At 38.8% G+C, this 20,825-nt stretch overlaps 1 long non-coding RNA gene across 2 annotated transcripts in view; it reads left to right on the top strand.

Moving 5' to 3' along the window:
• LOC109270475 (uncharacterized) overlaps positions 1–19,404 on the top strand; it is a 154,720-nt gene extending 135,316 nt beyond the window's left edge. Inside the window, exons 1-4 of one of the 2 annotated variants that reach the window (XR_002081547.2) lie at positions 6,468–6,846; positions 7,009–7,141; positions 10,391–10,490; positions 14,487–19,404. This is a non-coding gene — a long non-coding RNA (uncharacterized LOC109270475). Of the gene's footprint in view, positions 1–6,467; positions 6,847–7,008; positions 7,142–10,390; positions 10,491–14,486 lie in introns of those variants that run through there. The other variant, XR_002081546.2, reaches the window with a different exon arrangement.
• Positions 19,405–20,825: the final 1,421 nt, after the last annotated feature.

Below are 20,825 nucleotides of genomic sequence, written 5' to 3'. Positions count from 1 at the left end.
AAAAAAAAATCATAAAAGTTTAATCCTATTTAGGTGAATCCCATTGTGATCTTGCTTGGAAATGAGTTATCCTACAGCATGAGTTTTATAGTGACTGATTTCCTCTTCTGTTCAACATAGCAATTACTTAGCTGTGTTCTTATGTATTAAACCGCGTTCTCTAGGGTTCAGTTTAGTTAGTTTCACTCCTGGTGACACCGGGAATGGAATTTCAGCATAATCTCCTGAGGATCCATGGACAGGAAATTGTCCAATGGAGAAACTCCAGGGAGACAGCAACAGACCGGCTTGCATCTGAAGTTGAAGACGTTGGATGGTGGGAGCCTGGAAACAAGCATAGAGGAAATGGTTCCTGGAGATAGAGGGAGAGTCTCCCAGGCAACACTCAGTTCAGGAACTAATTACCTTTCTTACTGAAATCCCTAGAGGTCTATTAGGTCCCTCCTTTGTTCATGGGCAGACTCACAGGCAGTGGGAATTTGAAAGGAGACATTTTATGGATGGTATTCTCAACACCACTCTGAGTACAGTGTAAGGGACTGCACAGCCCCATGGCCTGCGCTGCACAAATCTGTGCAGTCCTAAACAGGAACAGAAAAGGCACTAATATTTCCCCACACGGGAGCCTCAGATCCCTAGGTTTCCATTAAAGGACTTCGGGTAATCAGAAACTACACACAAGATTCAAACAAAGTCTCGGGTACTTGTTGGTTCCTTCACCGAGTGTTCATCACGTTCAAGTTGCTCTGCTAGGCTCTGGGAATTCATCAGCAAATGAGACAGCCCAAATCCTGACAGAAAAAAGCTCAAGCTCTACTCCAATTGTCCAGCATTATACAACTACCTTCAACATCATTTAATTAAAATTCTGGTAAATGTTGCAAAAGACAAATATAAGACATTAGGAGAGCATATAACAGAGAACTTTACCTGGTCTGAAGTTCAGGGAAGGCTGCTCTGAGGACATGTTGCAAAAATTGAAAGCCACTATAAAGGATGAGTTTTAGTTAACTAGTTAAAGAGGTGGGGCGAGAACATTACAGACAGAACAGGAAATGCAAAGGTGAAAAGGAGAATGGCATTCTAGGGACAGAGAGACAGCCAGGTGGCTGGAGTAGATGCTGAGCAGGAGAGGAAAGAACAGGCTCTGAAGATTGTCAAGGGTTTGGGGCCTGAGCTGGGAAAGAGGACATGATTGACTGTTATTGTACAAGTAATGTAAGTTGTATTGCTTGTAAACAAATAATAACTCAAATAAATCACATAACACAGGATGATAGGAAAAACTCCTTGAAAGTTTCCTTTAACCATCTACCCTCCACCCCAACTCATAGTGGTTAAAAGTAACCACTGTGAACAGTTTTGTGTGTGAATTTCCAGACCTATTGCTATAAGTATTTTAAAGGGAGAGTTGCTTTGCATTTTACTTACATAAATTATACTATGCATATTATTGTGAAATTTTTCTTTTCATTTAGTAATATGACTCAGAAATCTTTCCATACTTTCTGTATTTGCATCTACCTCATTCTCATATTTAACTATTCTTCTATTAGTGGACCTTTTTTCAAGATTCCAAGTAGTATGGCAGAAGACTCCCAGGAGTATCGAATTCTAAGCCAGCACTAAAGTCTCCCTCTCCCACTCTTAACAATAGAAATTCTCTGCCAACTATGATCAAAATATTTTAAACTATATTATATAGCTCAGCTCAAAAGAGGGACAGGACAACCCACAGGTGCCACAAACATGGAGGGCAAGCAAAGCCAGAATGGGGCTATCAGTCTTGGTCAGAGGCCCAAGTGTCTAAGGCCTGAGGTTTCCATTCACGCAGCAATAGGAGATTCCTCCTGTATCCTGCAGGAGGGCGTAAGCAAGAACTAAGCTCTGCAAGAAGCTGGGATTGTCAAATGACCATTAAAGAAAGGACCAGAAACACATAGTCTACCAACCCAGAGTATCATGATAAAGCTTGCCATAATCCACAACCACTCTTGGAAGAAAAAATACCACCTTGTGGAGTTGAAACTTCAAGCTAGTACCGTATGTAGGTTTGTAGGAACCCCAAGGTAAGAAATCAGCATAGAAACCTCCACACAGAAAACTATAAAACATTACTGCAAGAATATAAAGATCTCAATAAATGGAGGAGTGTACCATGTTCAAGGACTGGAAAACTCAGTATTGAAAAGATGTCAGTTTTCCTCAAATCTATAGACTCTGTACAATTCCAATTCAAAATCCCAGCAGCTTTTTTTCATGTGGAAATTAAAAAGCCTATTTTTTCCATAAATTTATATGGAAAAGAAACAGGCCAGAAATAGTCAAAACACTCTTAAAGAAGAACAAGATGGGAAGACTTATTCTACCAGATATCAAATTTTTTTTATGTTTATTTATTATTTTGAGAGAGGGAGAGACAGAGCACAAGCAGAAGAGGGCACAAAAAGAGGGAGACACAGAATCTGAAGCAGTCTCCAGGCTCTGACCCATCAGCACAGAGCCTGATGTGGGGCTCGAACTCACAGACCACAAGATCATGACCTGAGCCGAAGTCGGACGCTTAACCAACTGAGCCACCCAGGTGCCTCATATTCTACATTCAGACAGTACTATATTGGTATTATTTCCAGGTGAATTATAGATCTAAGTGTGAAAGTTAAAACAATAAAGCCTCTAGGATTTAACACAAAAAGCATATCTTTGTGAGTTTGAGGCAGGAAAGAAGGAAGAAAAGAGCAAAGGAAAGAAGGAAGGAAAAAAGGAAGAAAGAAAGAGACATATATATGGGGTCATATGCAGCAAAAACAAAGGCAAAACCGAAAGCAAAACACCTCTGTTGGGAGATATCCACAGCTCAAAAGACACATGACTCCAAAAATGGAAAGTAAAAAACACAACACTCTGTAAAGCTCTCAATAAAATTACAAATCATATACTGATACAAATGCTCGATTGGAATGGCATCAAATGCATAGATTATCTTAAAGGTAATTTGCATCTTTAGTATAATAGGTAACTTATTAAGTATTTACTATGTGCCTGGCACTGGGCTAAGTGTTCTAAACAGATCATTTCATTCATTCATTCATTCATTCATTCATTTATTATTTAGTCAGATTATTTTATTCATCTCTCATCCTTGATACAGGAATTAGTGAATATTATTGCTCTCATTTTACAGTCAATCAAGACTGATTTACAGTCAAGTGAAGTGACTTTTCGGAGATGACCCATGAGAGAATTGAACGAAAGGGGATTCAAACTCGAGCAGTCAGACCTGAGACTCCTCACCACCACATTAGACCTTCTGTGCAGAAACATGGAGTGTACTTTTGTAGGGTCAGGTGTTATTTTTCTATCCTTTAATCAGTCCAAAGTTTTTTCTTTAATATGAAGTTACATATTTTATTAAGTTTTATGGTTTTTGATGCTACTGTGAATAAGAGCCTTCTTTCCATTACATTTTCTAAATGTTGGCGATTGGGAGATCTGTTGATTTTCTTAAATCTTCTATCTGACTACTGAGTGGTCTTACTCGTTTTTCAGTTGATTCTCTTGGATATTCCAACCAGTCAAGGTGTATGTAAATAAGGAGGTATGTAAATAATGACGGCGTTCTCTCTCTCTTTCCCCTACCTCTTTTGCCGATATTTGTGCATTTTATGGCAAAGGGAAAAGTTCATAATGTGGTACTGTTGGGGAGGGGAGTCAGTGCATTCCAGGCAGCAGGAACTCTGTTGTGAGCACAAGGTTATGGACAACTGAACCAATTCCAGAAATTAAGAGTAGTTTAACATGACTGTAGGGTGGGTGCAGATGAGGACAGCAAAAGATGATAACTTGAAAGGGAAGACAGAGGATCTTGTAGGATGACAAGCCATTAAAAGACCTTCAGCGAGGATGTGGTATAAGACTTACATTTTCAAAATACCACCAAGTCAGCAGTGTGGAGAACTGAATCAGGAAGGGAATACTGAAGAAAAGGAGACAGGCAAGGAGATCATGACAATAATGCATACAAGGGAGGAGCCACCCATGGAGTAATAGGAAAAGGGTGTGAATTTATGAGAATGGAGTCCCTACTCATTCAGCCTCCTTCTAGTCATGATCTTGAACCAGTTACTCAATCTTCCCAGGCTTCAGTTCTTCTAATCTGTAAAATTAGGATTATACTACCAACCTGGCATGGCTGTGAAGTTTAAGCAAGATAACATGTGTGATGTGCACTAAAAACTGGTAACTCTTTATTGCGGAGCTAGACAATGGCAGTGAGAATGAAGTTGAGGTCACTGATTCAGGAAATACGTATCCGTCACAGTGCCATGCCAAAGCCATCACTTCCTTTTGTGAGTTATCAGGAAAGATAAATTTTGATGTCTAAGTTATCGGGGAAGATAAAGCTGTGTGTTAGCACCCTTTCAGCCACACCCCAAGTTCTATCTCTCTTGTGCTCTTTGCTTTCTCTTCTCCCTGCCCACACCCCACCCTTAAGACTGCTGTGGGGATTGGATTTATATCAGGACACAGCTGAACTACATGGCTCAAAAATTAGTTTGCCAACTCAACAACAACAACAACAACCCAATTAAAACATGTGCAAAGGACTTGAATAGACATTTCTCATTTCTCCAAAGGAGATATGCAGATAGCCAACAAGCACATGAAAAGATATTTATCGTTAGGGAAATGTAAAGCAAACCATAATGAGGTACTACTCTATATCCATTAGGATGGCTATAATTTAAAAAAAAAATGAAAATAATAAATATTGGCAAAGATGTGGAGAAATTGGAACCCTTGTCCATTGCTGGTGGGTATGTAAAATCACTCATCCACTGTGCAAAACAGTTTGGTGGTTCCTCAAAAAGTTACACGTAGAATTACCATATGACCCAGTAATTCTACTCCTGGCTGTATACTCAAAAGGATTGAAAACAGGTATTCAAACAAGTACAGGCACATGCATGGTAGGGTCTGAATGTTTGTATCTCCCCCCAAATCACATATTGGAATCTTAATATCCAATGCTATGATGTTCGAAGGTGGGACCTTTGGGAAGTGATGAAGTTATAAGGGGGGAGGGGCCTCATGAATGGGATTAGTGTTATAGAAGAGATCCACAGAGCTCCTTAGACCTTATACCTTGTGAGGATATAGGAAGCCTATGAGCCAGAAAAGGACCTTCACCCAACCATGCTGACACCCTGGTCAGAGACTTCCAGCCTCCACAACAGAAAGCAACAAATTTCTATATTTATAAGCTACCCACTCTGTGTTTTGTTTAGCAGTTCAAATGAACTATAACAACACAGGTTCACAGGAGCACTATTCACAAGAGCTAAAAGGTGGAAACAACCCAATGTCTACTCATATAATGACAAACAAAATATGGTATATACATATAATAGAATATTGCTCAACCATAAAAGGAAATGGAGTACTGATATATGCTACAACATGGAAAGCATTATGCTAAGTGCAAGAAGCCAGACACAAAAGATTTATTATATGATTCCATTTATAAAAAATAAGCAGAATAGGTAAATCCCCAGAAGAGACAGAGCAAAGATAGGTAGTTACCAGAGGCAGGAAGGAGGGAGAATAAGGGGAAATTACTTAATAGGTATGGGGTTCCCTGGGTGGCTCAGTTGGTTGAGTGTCTGACTCTTGGTTTGGGCTCAGGTCATGATCTCAGAGTTGGTGGGATCGATCCCCATGTTGGGCTCTGTGTTGATGGTGCACAGCCTGCTTGGGACTCTCTATCCCTCTCTCTGCCCCTCCCCCACTCATGCTTTCTTGTCTCTCTCTAAATAAATAAACTTAAAAATAATTAAATAGGTATGGGGTTCCCTTTCAGGGTGATAAAAATGTTATGGAACTAAATAGAAAGGATGGTTGCACAACGTTGTGAATATAATAAAATGCCCAATGCACTTTGAAATGGTTAATTTTATGTTAATTTCACCTCAGTGACATAAATAAGTAAAATATATTTTTTTAGTTATTATGAAAGCCTCTTCATAATAATTCACTTTCATAAGAAAGTGAATGTGATTAGCTGCTAGAGTTCACTTCCCTCAAGTCACCAGTGAATAAAATAAAAGGTAGATTATGTTAAACCACAATGGTACCCATTCTGGTCAGAGCATTAATTTTCAGGCTTTCTTTATTGTTTCACAACACGAGTATCTCTAATGAGAGCAGTATAATCTCCTACTGATGTCATTACCTTTAACTAGATGAATACTGCATGGGGACCCTTATTTTTTCTCTCCATTGTCTTGTCTTTTCACAGTCCCCCTGAATACTCACAGCCTTGGGCTAGTTCCAGGGGCCTTCTGGAGGCAATTTTTCTCCCTTTGAGTTGCTGGGTTTTGTTTTTTTTTTTTTTTTTTTTTTTTGACTGTGAAGTCTTTAAAAGTCCTCAATCTGCTCTATGAAATTATTATGTCTCCTTATGTCTAGCCTATATAAGCTTCATGAGGGCAGGAATCATGCTGCTTTGGTTTACCACTATGCCAAGCACATAGCACAACAAAGAAATTTAGGTGCGTAGATGCCCATCTTGGCAGACCTGGGTTTCTCTGTGGCTGTCACAGCACTTGAAGAAAAAAGTCTGATGGATAAATTGGTTTTTAGTTTTAACGTTTTAACTCTATCATTATCCTGTGTTCATAGGAAAGGAGACTGACTACAAACCAGCAAATGCTTCTCTAATATTACCATTCTCCTCCACAGTCAAAATACCACCTTGGCTCCCTTACCAACTGATAAAACACATGCTGTTTCTCAACCTCTTCCACCTGCAGCTTTCCGATGCTGCTCGTTCATTACCACCTGAAGGTAAAAATTCTAGGATATATTAATTCAACATGGTTTGAAAAGTGAAATAAATTTTCACTTGTTTCTTTCTACTCAGAATTCAAATAGTTTAATTTGTTGTATTAAAAAAAAAAAGACAAAGCATTAAACACACTCTCGCTTCACTTTTTTCTTTTATTCAAGGTGCCTCACTTTTGTTCAGTTACTGACTTCCCAGTCAATGTTGCCAGAACTAGAAGCTGCAATTGGGCTATTTTGTTGCTCTACATAAACAGAGCCTTAATCTAGCTTTAAGGCTCAAAGAAAGACTCTACAGGTAATAATTACAGACAAGGGTTGTCCCCAAAGAAAAAGATGTTTTGACACTGTTAAGAATCACCATGTGTAGCTGCCTCCTCCTATGTCAAGCACAATACGTGGGAAGACCAATTTACTAGTCAGAGAGTTTCGGGTTTAAGTCTCAGCTCTGCTACTTACTGTATGAGCTTGAGCAAGTTATTAAACAGCTCTGAACATCAGCTTATTAACCTTAAAAAATGGAAATGACAGATAATTCATCGAGTTGTTGTCTGCATTAAATACGTTATTGTATTTAAAGATTACCTGATATATAATGGGCTCTCAATTAACAGTCATTATCATCATTCTATGCCAGATTCGTCTTATTGGGATAAAATTTCATTTGTCTCTTGTTTACATACACGCATGCACAAGCACACAAGCATCTCCTCACCTGAATTTCAGGCTTATCTAATAGTAAAACTGTCAAAATAGAAAAGTAAGGGGCGCCTGGGTGGCTCAGTGAGTTAAGTGGCCGACTTCCATCCAGGTCATTATCTCACAGTTCATGAGTTTGAGCCCGGTGTCAGGCTCTTGACTGACAGGTCAGAGCCTGGAGCCTGCTAAGGATTCTCTGCTAGGGGATTCTCTGCCCCTCCCCCACTCACACTCTGTGTCTCTCTCAAAAATAAATAAACATTAAAAAAATTTTTAATAAAAAAAATTTTTTCTAAAAGAAAAGAAAAGTAGGAGAGGGGCATCTAGGTGGCTCCATCATTTAAGCATCTGACTCAAGCTCGGCTCAAGTCATGATTGCATGGTTTGTGAGTTCCATGGAATTCTGTCTCCTCTTCTCTCTGCCCCTTCCCTGCTTGCACTTTCTCTCCCTCTCAAAACAAATAAATCAACTTAAAAAAAAGAAAAGAAAAGAAAAGAAGACAAACTGTATAATGAACTACAGCCATAAAAACAGGCATGTTTGTGGGGTTTTTTCCCAAAAATTCTTAATCTATATGAATTCTGTAAGTCCACACATGTCTGTATTAATTTTACCCATATTTGCCAAATGTTATCCAATTTTTGATGCTGCTTTCCTTGTCACAATCCATAATTTCCACAAATCTACGCCTGTGTTTCCATACGTATGTAGATCCCAGTGAGAAACGAAACCAGATGTAATGAAAAAGAGCATCAAGGAATGTATTATTCAAATGCCGTCTGATTCCTGGGAGACTCAGAAATTATTTTCATAGTAAAATGAATTTAAATCGGGGCGCCTGGGTGGCTCAGTCGGTTGAGCGTCCGACTTCGGCTCAGGTCATGATCTTGCGGTCCGTGAGTTCGAGCCCGGCGTCAGGCTCTGGGCTGATGGCCCAGAGCCTGGAGCCTGCTTCTGATTCTGTGTCTCCCTCTCTCTCTGCCCCTCCCCCGTTCATGCTCTGTCTCTCTCTGTCTCAAAAATAAATAAATGTTAAAAAAAATTTTTTTTTTATTAAAAAAAATGAATTTAAATCAATTCAATAACTAGTTAGACAATGCCTACTACATTCAAGACACAGGAGAGATCCAAAGATAAATATGCTACAGACTGTGCCTTCAAGCAGCTAATAGTCTAGTAAAAACCTGATAATATCAGCCATATAACAGATCTGGTTATTCTAACAAATCCCTTATCCCACCATGGCCTGTACAGTGCATCTCACAGAAATCGTTCAGACAAAATCAGCTGGAAACAGTACAAGTAATTTTCTAGATTCTTTGGGCAGATAATCTTGTTTTAAAGGATAACAAAACATAATAAAGGTTTCTGAATTATCTCTTGTGGCTGGCTCTGTTGTTTGTGTTCACCAGGTAATAACTCAATTATCCTTTTCTATATAGACGGGACCATTTTATGTGAGACTATAGCAGAGAAGCTTTGGCAAGATTATTTGCACAAGGAGGTATTTCCTTATTTGTACCAAACACGATGACATTTAAGCAACTCAAAGGAAATTAATTTTTACAGTGTGTTGAGTATTCTGTGCTAAGAATTCTTATGTGGTGCACTAGGTAAATTACATGTAAAATAATTTTCCTTAAGAAACAGAATGTTCACGAAGATACTGTTGTTGAATTTTTTTTTCGTCAAGAAAGGTTAATCCAAAATTTGACCTTGTAAACAATACCAGCACACTATGAACCAGACACTTGCAAATCACTGTTGCTCTCTGGTATGCTAAGCCCTCTAGAGAGGAGAAGGACTGGAACATCATTTCCTCTCTACCACTAGGTAACTATTAATAGTCCAGCATTCTAATAAAAACCCTAGTGACCTGGAAAAGTTAATGTGCCTTTCAGTGTCTTATTTATACCCCAAGAATAACTCAGCATCAAATCCAAGATGTATACACATTTACACACACACACACACACACACACACACACAACTCATGGACTTATCCCAATTATTATGAAAGCCAGAAAGAATTGCATGGTCTATATTCCTTTTGATTCTCACCTTATAGAGCTGATGATTAAGGACATAGCAAAATACTGAAGTTGTACCAAAAATACCTTTAGGAAAATGATGGACCAAATTTTGGAGATAATGAAAATCCACTAAAAGAAAAATCACAGCCTTCCTCCCTTAAAAACTTAATGAAATTCTAAGGTTATGTCAGAAAGTGAAACCAGTTGCATGGAAAATATAGTCTGAAAAAAGTTTAAATGTCAGATGTTCCCCAACTTATGATTGTTCAACTTATGATTTTTTTTACTTTATGATGGTGTGAAAGCAATACACATTTAGTAGAAACTGTACTTTAAATTTTGAATTTTTATATTTTCCTAGGCAAGCGATATGTGGTGCAACACTCCCTCATGATTGTAGGCACCAGCACGTGGCAGCTCATGGCCAGGGTCAACAACTGATACACTTGCAATCCTTCTGTACCCATACGACCATTCTGGTTTTCAGTACAGTATTCAATAAGTTACATGAGACGTTCAACACTTTATTATAAAATAGGCTCTGTGTTAGATGATTTTGCCCAACTGTAGGCTGATATAAGTGCTCTAAGCACATTTAAGATAGTCTAGACTAAGCTGTGATGTTCAGTAGGTTGGATGTGTTAGATGTATCAAATGCTTTTTGACTTAAGATATTTTCAACTTGTGGTGGATTTATTGAGACATCAGCCTGTCATAAGTTGAGGGAGACCTGTATATATATTAATAAAATGATAACATAATTATTATTGGCATAAGTGTGTATCATGGTTTTCAAGGCTCTTTTCTTTTTTAGGTGTCCACTTGGACTTCACTGCCTTTGAGAAGACTCTGTTGGTTCTTCTTAGACCAGGTTATGTGCCCTTTCATGTACTCCTTACCTTGGTACTTATCAGGTGAGCCTGGCAAGAATTCTGTTAGATAGGTGTAGTTTTGATTGCCATTTTACAGATAAGAAAACCGCGTTCAGAGAAACTGAGTAACCTATCTCACCAAGATCACAAAGCAGAAACAGGAATCAAACTCCTATCAAATGACTCCAAACCCCATCCTCTGGCTGCAGATTACAGGGGAAAAGATTATTCAGTGGGCTTCTCTTCACTTACTCTAAGATTGCATCTACTGAACGTTAAGTAGAGAGATGAGCAACTGTCTGTTGACTTTGGGCAATAAACATAGAACATATGGGTAATTACAATAAGAATGTGTTGAGCCCTAATGCCAAGTGGCAAGTGCTTGTCTAGGTGCTCAGTGTGTTCTCTCATTTTATTCTTAAAACATCCTGTAGCATACAAACAATGGTTATTTCCCTCCACCCATTTCCACATCTTACAGTTAAAGAAACTGAGGCTCAAGGAGGTTAAATAATTGGCCCAAGGTCACACCAGTAGGATGTGACAGAACCAGGCTCTTTACCCAGTTTCTGACTCTGAGTCCACCAGCTTACCCACCACATCTATTACCTACTTCAAACCCCTCCCCCAAATCTCTTCCTTGGATATTTATTTAAGAGGGGAAATTGTAGGCTACAGGTAAGGGTTGTCCTGAATTATCTTAATAACCATTCAATTCTTCCCTTTTTTTAAAATACATATAGACACATACTAAGAATTTTTTTTCAGATTTGATTCAGCCATTTAGTAGACGGAACAACTGTGTTCACATTGCTGAACCTCCAAAATTCAGTTTGCCCCGTTTTTCTCAAAATTTTTTTAACGTTTATTTATTTTTGAGACAGAGAGAGACAGAGCATGAACGGGGGAGGGTCAGAGAGAGAGGGAGACACAGAATCCGAAACAGGCTCCAGGCTCTGAGCTGTCAGCACAGAGCCCGACACGGGGCTCGAACCCATGAACCGTGAGATCATGACCTGAGCTGAAGTCAGACGCTTAACCGATTGAGCCACCCAGGCACCCCCCAGTTTTCCCCATTTGACAAAAGGAGCTGATAGGACTCAACCAATAGTGTGGTTGCACATAAAGTGAAATGTATCAGAAACCTCCAATTACAGAACCTAGGAGACAGAAGTCACTCAATAAATATCAAACCCAACTCCTTCCCTTCCCCTGAGTTCTAGCTTTAAATATAGGTGTAAATCAAGCACATACTAGATAACAGAAACTTCTTCTTTCATTTGTTAACTCAGTCATTTACCTCAGAACATTGCTTACTTTTCTTGAATCTCTCTAGTTCAGGAGATTTTAAGATGACAGCTTCCTAATTTTTTTTTTTTAATTCTATATCTGGATGGCAACAGCCCCTTGAACATTTTTTTCTCACTTTGTTTGTACAAGTGCATAAATTTATCTATATCTTAAACATAGCATCAATGATGATAGATACTCTCTTTAATTCCACAATTATCTGTTAAGTGCCTCCTGTGCCAAAAACCATCCCCACCCCCAAGGAGCTCATAGTTTATTGGGTAAACAAGCACAAAAATAGCTAGGATACCATGTGATAATGGCGCCATAACAGAGACATATACCAAGTTCCATGGGAGCAATTAATCCTTTTTGAGGTGTTAGGGCCTAGCTCACAGTGGAGGTGACATTTGGGATCAGCCACAAAGAATGAGTCAGCTTCTCCAAGTCCCGAGGAACATCATCAGAGTCAAATTTCAAGGAGGGTATCTTGTTAAGCTATGACCACAAGAATGTCACATCAGAGGAAACACTCTCCTTTTGCTTGATCCTCGTTATTAAAGACAAAAGAGTCGTGATGACTTTCAGGGTTAATCTGCTAAAGTCATTTGATGGTGGTTTTACAAAGCAAATATGTGGTATTTAACTATCCCAAAGCCACCATTCTGTAGCACTTAGGATTCTGAACAACGCGAGTTTCCCCTTTGAGGGCTCATATATAATGAATGCATGTTACATTAAAGATTATCGAGGATTGTGAGTCTTCTTTTTTATGTGTAAGATTGGTAGCTTTTAAAATATTGATGCATTTGTGCAAGTGACTTGACTGAATTTTTCAGTAAACTCTGGAAAGAAAATGTCAAAGGTGAACGAATTTTACATGAACCCTTTAAAAGAATACTTCTTAAAATGGGTAATATTTGGAGATGAATTAGGCTCCAGATCCCACCCTGGATCTCAAAGTATAAGTAGCTCAAGGGTGCAGGAATGAAATAGCAATGAAGACTTGTGGTAATGCTCCAAGATTTGTTAGTGCCTTGTTCTATGTGTAACCCATGTTTTCCTACTTTTTGCCTCCAATCATTCTTCCTATGAACATTTCCCATATGCTGACAAATAAGTCTAGTAGCCATTCACATGGTACCCTCTACTCTCTTCCCATTGCCTAAATTCTTTCACTGTTCACCATGTCCAGCAGGCATTGCCATCTGCCTCCACAGCTGATGCCATGGAGCTGATGTCAGGATGACAAGGCTATTTTGGTGTTACATTGAACAGTTGGGAAGAATGTCTCTCTTCCTTTCCTGACCTCCTCTCTCAGAGAGACAGGACCAAGGCAGACATCCTTGGGCCCCATAGATGGCCAATATAGTCAGTGTGGTGGCCCTTTCAAGCTTTACTCACAACCTTTCCATAGGACTCAGGTGACATCAGGCCCTGGGCAAGAGACAAGCTGACTGACGGCTCCAGATCTCCCCCTCTAATGATTAAAGCTTTGTTTCTGGGTCCAGCTTATACCTGGCTGCCTTGCCTGTCAGAACAAGTCCTCACCAAAGAAGTGCTGGGACGACATCATGGAGATGGTCTGCCATGCCATTACCTCAGATAAAGCTAATGAGTCTGACTTTCAGAGATCACTTGACTTAGGTTTATAGGATTCTTGAACTTATTCCTACTTGCTTTAGTTACTGGATGAAAATAGGTTAAGCCTCATAACAAACCTTGGAGGAAGCTAACATCCATTTTTACTTGGTTAAAGATAAGTAAAGGAAGTAAGGGAGGGAAGGAGGGCAAGAGGAAGGTCGTCTCAAAACTGTAACTTCCCTCAAGTGACTGTTTGGTAGAAATGTTCCATTTCTGTAACCGCTATGCCTAAATCACTCTTACGATTTCAAATATTTTGTGCATTTTCCTTAGAAATAGTAACAGCTAAAATTGATATCACATTTTGCAAAGTCTTTCCATATACATTCCTTCATTTAGTTTTTCTGTATAATAGGTAGTATTGTGATCTCCATTTTCCAGAAAAGAAAATTAAGCAGTCCCTCTCACCCAACGTCACCGCCCCACTTTCACTACTAAACTTTACTAACTGTTCAAGCTATACTGAAAACAGCATTTTCTCTAGGAAGACTTACCTGACATTCTTGGCACCTGTTTCAGTACAGCAGAGTACCAGCTGACCAGAAGGAACTGGGGATGGCCAGAGCCCGCCAGACCAATCGCCTCAAGCCTTGAGTTGTCCCACTCACTCCCCGCAATGTCCTATGAGTAATATTGTTTTCCATGTGTGCCGGGATGTGAAAAAGGCTAAGAAGCACTGCCATGGAGTAATGGCTGACAGCATGGGTTTTGAAAGCATTTATTAGCTCTGGGACTTTGGGCAGTTATCTAACCCATCTGGGTATTAGTTTCCTCATCCGGAAAATGGAGATAACAATAGTGACCACCTACAGAGCACTTACTACCATATAGGTTGTCTCATTTGCTTTTCACAACAGTATAAGGTAGGTGGTGTTACTCTTCCTGTCATACAGAGAGGAAGCCAAGGCACAGGAAGGTGAAAGTCACACAGATGTCAAGTCCTGAACTTACCACTGACAGTATCAGAGCAGTGATTCAAACCCAAGCCCGTATTTATTCATAATCACTACATTACCCCGGGATCATAATTGAACCTTCCTCACAGAGTTGTTAGGAGGATTCAATCTGATAATCTATGTGTAAATGATGTTCTCGTTTTCTCAGAATCATAACTGAAGACCAAAACCACCAAGTACTCCTGCCGCTGCCCTGCCGCCTTTACTGAGAGGCACCACGACAGGTAACTGGCGTTACCACCCACCATCATCCCACACACACTACCTCACCACCCCAGCCAACATAAGGGACTTGCAGACCTGCCTCTGTGTAATCAGAGCAGATGAAAGAGATTCGGGGACACAGATGCTGTGCTTGCCCTGCTGCGGGAGGGGATGTCAATTTCAAAGCCCTCTTTCCTAGAAAGATGGACTCTGCCCTTGACACCCCAAGAGCTGACTGGCCACACACGGTGGTTGAAATTGGGAGCTACGTGTTGCCATAATTGGCACTGCATGGTGCGCGAAGTGCACTTGTATCAAGGTGTTACAGCAGGATACCACGACTGGGGTGAGGGGATCAGCTGCAGACGATGGCTAAATCTTGCAAGGGGTCACCAGTGCTTAGGGAAACTGCACTGGAGCAGGTCCCTCCCCGGCAGGGCATGTTGAAGCCCCCTGGCGCCCTCACCTATGAAATATGGAAATGGTGATGCTTGCCCCCCGGGATCGTCACAAAGACTACATGAGATAATGTGAGAAACCTTCTGCAAAGTGGACCCACAATTAATGTTAGCTCCCTTGCTACGCTTTTGCTGCTCAGTGTTTAACGCCTGGATAAATACTTCGAGTGTGGAAAGAGACGGGGAGCTTTTCATAATGTCAGATTCAACCTAAAAGGAAAAGTCTGTGTTTGCAGAGTTCTATCTCCCTGGATTACCAGGCAGATTCTGAAATTTATTAACCTTTTTAGTCATTTGTGAACACCAGCAAAAGGACTTCTTTGAATAATCAAAAAACCTCCTCATTCTGGCAGCCAAATAAAAGGAGGCCAGGTGTTCAGGATTAAAAATGCATTACCCCCACCACTGACTTTCTGGGGATGGTGTCAAGAATTTTCTCTTTCATAACATGTACCATTTCTAGAGTAGAGAAAGAGGAGGGAAAAGTGAACAGAGATGATAAGGAGACTTTAGGAAACATGGGGGTGGACAGAAAAATGAAGGGTGAAAGTGACAGACGGAAGACAGGAGAACCGTATTTTTAGCCAGTTATGGTCTTCTTCTGTCCCCTTAAAAATAGACCCTCTTCCTGCCCACAGTGAATGGAGTGGACAATATCTGGGGTTCCATAACACCATTTGTGTATCTGTTTGAAGGCACTGACATTGTGACTCTTAGACAAGGTTGGGTAGGCCTTTTAACACTAGATACACAGCCACCAAATTTCCTCTAGAACTGTTTCTAAGAAAAATGCCCACATTCACACTCTCGTTTTCTAAAATTATCCTTAGCACGAGGCTAAGACTATTTTCTTGAAGTAAAACTAAGACAATTTCTCGTTGCTAATAAAACTAACCACACGCACACGTGTCGAGGCACCATGCTAGGTCTTGACATTCATGGTACCCTTTTGGCAGATGGGGACATTTAGGCTCAGGAAGCGAGCAGGCTGGATCCGGGCCACAGAGCTCATATGTAGTGGAACTAGTATTCAAACCCAGGTCTCATCCAAACCCTGACATTGTCACCTCTGCCCTGTTATCGGCTTTAGAAACCTTTAGCGGCTGCCACTCCAGCACCCGGGCTGAGCTCTGACACTGAGAAATGCAGCCCATGGGAAAGGCAAGACCGAGCACAGCACTGGTCGCTACCAGAAGGAGGATTGTATTACAAGCCCTTCAGACTTTGTACACAACACGCTCGTGGTGCACCATGAGGCCGTTTTGAGGCTCAAGGATTACTTTGGAAAGGCTTCTGTAATTTCAGAGTTTAATGATATGAAATTAGACCTAGAATCCTCAAACAAACCCATTTCAGAACTACAATACCCCTGGAAATGAGCACTTCCATTAGATTTGAGACCATTACGTATCCATCTCTGTGTGAGGGAAATAGATGTTTTCACGTTAGAACAAATACAAAACATCATTTTCATCCAGTACAATTTCCTGAACTCCTTTTATCCAATTTCCCAGTTTTTTCCGATATTTGAAACTGAAATAAAGCTTTCCTCTTAGCCCAGTTTCTTGTTCACTTTAACTCCGCAACAAAATTATTCTTAGGTTTTATCACTGGCCTATTTCTTAGATAGGACTTGGGTTTCATTATTTCAACATGGGGTCAAAAATAGAAAAAGATGTTCCAGAAACAGACTTTTGTTATTTTCTTTATAATCATTGAATCTATATGCCATTTTGCCCCACCCTTGTACATTATGTGGGAGATCCTTAAACAATTACAAATCTACTACAAACAATAGTTTCTGGTACTCACATAATGAGAAATGTCTTACAGATGATAAACACAAGGTATTCACAATAGATTGAGAGATTAAACAACCTAAACAAAGGAAAAATATTCCCCAATCTTATGTGAACAAAGATTGCATACATCACAATTAGGAAAAGTTTCATATTTTTTAAACACGATAAAATGTTTTTTAGTCTTTGAGCAGTATTAAAAAATCCTCAGTTAAACAAATACATATATACAGCTACTATTTATAAGATATTCTCTAAGACACCATTATGGTATTAGGACGAATAATAAATACACGGGTCACTAACTTCGAGAATCTTTTACTGTTATAGGGGAGGTAAGAAATGTATTTATAAGCTATAATATAACGATGAATATGATGAGTGCTATAAAGTACAAAGAATTATGGGGGTTCAGAAGAAGGAGGGATTATCTCTATGTGAGATCAGAAAATGGTAGGCCGCCCATTCCAGGATAATGAAATGCATGAGAAAAGATAATACCGTTTCAGGAAACAGTCCCCTTTGAAATTCAAAATGTCAGTGGGAAATACAGCAGGAGTATTAGCCTGAGATTGGACCACAGAAAGCAAATGCCAGATCCAAGAGTTTGGAGGTTAGTCAGTTGGAGAAATATAGACTCACTAGGTACAACTAGTATTTCAAACATTACCTATTTTTACCTATTTAAAATATCTCTTTTTTTAACAGCTTTATTGAAGTATAATTGACATATAATTAACTGTGCATGTTTAAAGCATATAATTTGGTAAATTTTGACATGTGTATACACCCGTGAAACCATCACCACAATCAACATAATGAACATATCAATCACCCCCAAAAGTTTCCTTGTGCCCCTTTGTAATCTCTTCCTCCTGCCCCATCGCTAGGCAATCTGCTTTCTGCCACTGTAGGTTAATTGGCACTTTCAAGAACTTTGTATAAATGGAATTATACACTATTGACTCTTTAGTCTGACTTCTTTCACTCAACACAATTTTTTGAGATTCATCCATATTGTTGGATGTATCAATAGTTTGTTCCTTTTTGCTAGTAAGTGGTATTCCATTATATGGATATGCCATATTTGTTTTTTCATTCACCATGTTGATGGACATTTGCATTGTTTTTAGTTTGGGGCTATTACAAATAAAGCTACTTTCAATATTCATATACAAGTCTTTGTAGGAACATATGCCTTCATTTCTCCTAGATTAATGCCTAGCCATGAAGTGGCTGAGTCACCTAGTGTGTTTATGTTGCTTTTTAATTAACTGCCATACTATTTGCCAAAATGGTATATCACTTTGCATTCCTGCCAGCAGCATATGAGAATTTCAGTTGTTCCATGTCCTTGAGAAAGGTTGGCATGGTCACCGCTTTTTAATTTTGGACAGTCGAATAGGTGTGTAGTGATATCTTATTATGGTTTTAATTTGCATTTCCCCAATGAGTAAAAACCTTTCATGTTTTTTTATTTGCCACTTTTATAGCTTCTTTGATGAAGTATCTGTTCAAAACTTTTGTCCATTTTAAAATTATTATTATCACTGAGATTTCAGAGTTCTTTATGCATTCTGTGTATAAGCCCTTTATCAGATATATGATGTACAAATATTTTCCCCAGTCTTTAGCTTTAAAGAGTAGAAGTTCTTAATTTTGCTGAAGTCCCATGTATCGTTTTTTTTTTTTGTTTTTTTTTTTTAATGCATTGTGCTTTTGCCTTTAAGGAATCTTTGCCAAGTCACAAAGATTTTCTGTGTTCTCTTCTTGTTTTATAGTTTTATATTTAACTCTATGATCCATGTTGAGTTCATTTTTTTGTATTGGTGCAAGATATGAATTGGTTTGGGGGGGAAATGTGGTTTTTTGGCAGATAAATATCTAATTGTTGTAGCATCATTTGTTGAAAAAACTATCCTTTTCATCTAAATACGCTTGTCAAAAATCAATTGACCATATATGTGTAGGTCTATTTCTGGATTCTATTCTGTTCCATTGATCTATTTGTCTGCCTTGATGCCAATACCACATTGTCTTAGTTACTAAAGTGTTATAAAAAGCTTTGAAGTAAGGTAGCTTAAGTCCTCCAAATTGGTTCTCTTATTTCAAATTATTTAAGCTATTCTAGATCTTTTGCATTTCCATATAAATTTTAGAATCAGCTTATTAATTTCTACCAAAAAAAACACTGGGATTTTTGATTGGGATTGCTTTGAATCTATATAATAATTTAGAGAACTGCTCTCCTAACCATATTGAGTCTTCCAATCTGTAAACCCAATATATCTCTGTATTTTGATCTTCTTTAATTTCTCTCACCAATGTTTTATCATTTTCCATGTACCAATCTTTCACACTTTTTCTCAAATTAATCTCCAAATATTTTATATTTTTATGTTACTTTTATATTTAATGTCTGGTTATTCATAGCTAGTACTATATACTGAAATCCAATGAAGTTTTGTATATAATTTTGTATCCTACAGTCTTGCTAAAGTCACTTAATAATTCTGGGAGCTCTTTTGTAGGTTACATAGGATGTCCTATGTAAATGATCATGTTGTCTCTGAATAAAGAGAGTTTTACTTCTTTCTTCCCAATCCAGATAGCTTCATATCTTTTCTTGCCTGATTGCAAGACAACTGTGACTCCAAAATCCCAGAATCCCCCCAAAAAACATGAGGTGCTGATTTATAGCTGCTAGCACTGCGGTGGTAGAATTCCTCAAGTACGAGTGGAGATGGCTCTCCATCAGTTTTAGGACAGCTTAGAAACTACACACGCCGCCCCCCAAGTCACTTCAGTACTAGACCTTAAATTTGCCCTTCTATGATTTTGGCTTCGTGTGTGTGTGTGTGTGTGTGTGTGTGTGTGTGTGTACACGCTTATATATGCATGCAGCAATTTTTAAAGCCTCCCCACTAAGCTCAGACAGCCCCTTCTAGAACCAGGCCTCCCCAAACTTATTCTAAGCTTTTGCATATGGCTTTGGTCATCACTCTGGATTATCCTTCCTATTATGATAAGTTACTTTTCAAAGTAATTTGATGTTTTTGCCAGATGACCTAAGTTGGGTCCATTTTAATTCATCTGATACTTTTCTAATAATATTAAACTTCAAAAAGGAGAGTATCATAGCTTTATCCACTACTTCCCAGAAGGCTACTTGCACCTTATGCAAATATACCCATCTTTTTTTTTTTTTTTTTGGAACCTCCCAGAAGGGCAGTATTTGTCAACATAAAACAAAGGTTCTGTTACACACTTTCCTGTAAACAACGGTATCTAGGGGCGCCTGGGTGGCTCATCCGACTTTAGCTCAGGTCATGATCTCACGGTTCGAACCCTACATTGGGCTCTGTCCTGACAGTTCAGAGCCTGAAGCTCTGCCCCTCCTCTGCTCACACTCTGTCTCCCTCTCTCAGGAAATGAATAAACATAAAAAATAATAATAAAATAAAATAAAATGAAATAAAATAAAATAAAATAAACAATGGTATCTTATTTGCCTTACATCTAGCTAAAAGAAACCATTCTAGAGATTGTTCTCAGGTAAAAGGATATAAATTTCCCAAGGAAATTTATAAATTCTAACACTAGAAATAGAAGCTACTGACAACTTTTAAATAACAACTTATTCTAATTTTAAAAAACTATTAAAGCTTGGTCTCATTGGGCACCCTTCTAAAGAAGTTTTTTCAAAGGTAGGAAGAATATTTTAGGAAGATGAATATAGCAATGATTTGAAGAATAAATGAGAGGTGGAAAGAGAGGCAGTTCAGGAAGATCAGTTACCAGACTATTATAATAATCCAAGTCATATATAATAAAGATGTCACTCAGAGATAATAGTAATGATGGAAAGAAAACAGTGAATGTATGAGATTTTTTTAATAGATTAAATAAGATTTAGGAAATGAACTATGGAGAATAAGGAGACAAGTCAAAAATGGCTAACGGGAGAAAATGGTAGCCCACCTTTAGAAGAAAATGGTCAGTACATAAGAAAATGTGATAAGGGGC

The sequence above is a fragment of the Panthera pardus genome, unplaced genomic scaffold (assembly GCF_024362965.1).
Source record: "Panthera pardus isolate Hobbes unplaced genomic scaffold, ASM2436296v1 HiC_scaffold_6, whole genome shotgun sequence".
Taxonomy (NCBI): domain Eukaryota; kingdom Metazoa; phylum Chordata; class Mammalia; order Carnivora; family Felidae; genus Panthera; species Panthera pardus.
This window is presented reverse-complemented; position numbering and strand designations above follow the sequence as displayed.